Source organism: Alexandromys fortis, unplaced genomic scaffold, assembly GCF_014885135.2.
Source record: "Alexandromys fortis isolate MF-2015 unplaced genomic scaffold, M_Fortis_MF-2015_v1.1 scaffold_1514, whole genome shotgun sequence".
Taxonomy (NCBI): domain Eukaryota; kingdom Metazoa; phylum Chordata; class Mammalia; order Rodentia; family Cricetidae; genus Alexandromys; species Alexandromys fortis.
The window spans coordinates 1-1,668 of NW_026069428.1; the positions used below are offsets into that span (position 1 = coordinate 1).

The following is a 1,668-nucleotide window of genomic DNA, read 5'->3' on the forward strand; positions in this document are numbered from 1 at the left end:
CGAAAAACCAAAAAAAAAAAAAAAAAAAAAAAAAAAAAAAATCAGTTTTAGCCAGCTACTTCCTCCAGGTGAGCACTCAGGCCACAGCCGCCATCTTGGTCATCTGCTAGTATCTATTATCTGACATCACCACGATCCAGGAGGTTTCAGCCAGGCTGTGCCTCACGGTGGAGGGCTAGAGAGACCGTGGGATATAGAGTGACATTATCAATGATTCGGCCACTGGTGGAAATGCTTCCAATGAGGGCTTGGAGGACAAAGGTAGCAAAAGCACAGTAATGACAGGAGACTGACTTCAGGAAAGACACTAACAGACAAGTACATAGCAAAGATGGTGTTCACTCCCTCAAAGGCAAACTTGAAGGCCAAAAGCAAGAAAAAACTAAAGCCCTGTATGACCTGGGCTACAGAACAAATCGAGCACATCCTGGTCAATTTCGATAACTACTGGTTCTCTTTTAATGGCTAAAAACATGAATCCAGATGGCTCAGTTGCTGTTCTGGACCACATGACTCCAGACAGGATTTTCCTTAAGGGTGGTTTAGAAATGGAAAAATGCTAACAAATTGAGCAATTACGTTGGCTCTATTGCCTGTCACCATAACTGGATGCTGCTTGTCCATACAGCGCCAGAACCCTAGTCAAATAAGACTGATGTCATCTTGAGCGCTTCCTTACTTTTGACTGTGATTATTTAGTATTTATATTATAGTGTGATACACACACACACACACACATATATGAGAAACCTGACATGTGTGTCGTTTAAAAACAAAGTGTACTTAAACTAAAAATAAAATGTTACCCCTAGAAAGAAAAATACTGCGATATGTGGGTGGGAGCAGAAAAATGTTCTGAACATTTTTGGCCAACAATTAGACCCAATGATGAGTCCAAGAACTGGTATGATGGGCCACCCAGTAAAGACCTTGCCACCAAGCCTGATGACTTGACGTCAGTCCCTGGAACTGACATGGTAGAAGAGGATGACAAGCTGTCCTGTGGCCACCACACGGGCACTGTAGCACACTGTCTTAGTTAGGGTTTCTATTGCTATGAAGAGACACCGTGACCACAGCTGCTCTTATAAAGGAGAACATTTAATGGGGTGGCTCACTTAGAGTTTCAGAAGTTTAGTCCATTATCATCATAGCAGCAGGCAGGCAGATGTGGTGCTGGAGCTGAGAGTCCTCCATCCTGAGAGGCAGGCAACAGGAAGTATTCTGAGACGTTGGTGTGGCTTGAGCATGTATGAGCCCTCAAAGCCTACTTCCATAGTGACACACTTCCTTCAACAAGGCCACACATAACAGCGCCACTCCTTTTGGGGGCCATTTTCTTTCAAACCACCTCTCTCTCTTGCTCTCTCTCTCTCTCTCTCTCTCTCTCTCTCTCTCTCTCTCTCTCTCTCTCTCACACACACACACACACACACACACACACACTAAATAAATAGATAAAAACATTTAAAAAAAAATGAATCTGCTGGATGGCAGTGGTGTATGCCGAGCACTTTGAAGGCAGAGGCAAGCAGATCTCTGTGAGTTTGAAGTCAGCCTGGTCTAGAGCATGAATTTCAGAACAGCCAGGGCTACACAAAAAGAAGCCCTGTCCTGGGAAAAAAAAAAAAAAAAAAAAAAAAAAAAAAAAAAAAAAAGGGGAGGGGG

At 43.5% G+C, this 1,668-nt stretch overlaps 1 pseudogene; it reads left to right on the top strand.

The window, feature by feature from the left end:
* The first annotated feature begins 197 nt into the window (after positions 1–197).
* Positions 198–563, top strand: LOC126496183 (translationally-controlled tumor protein-like; annotated as a pseudogene).
* Positions 564–1,668: the final 1,105 nt, after the last annotated feature.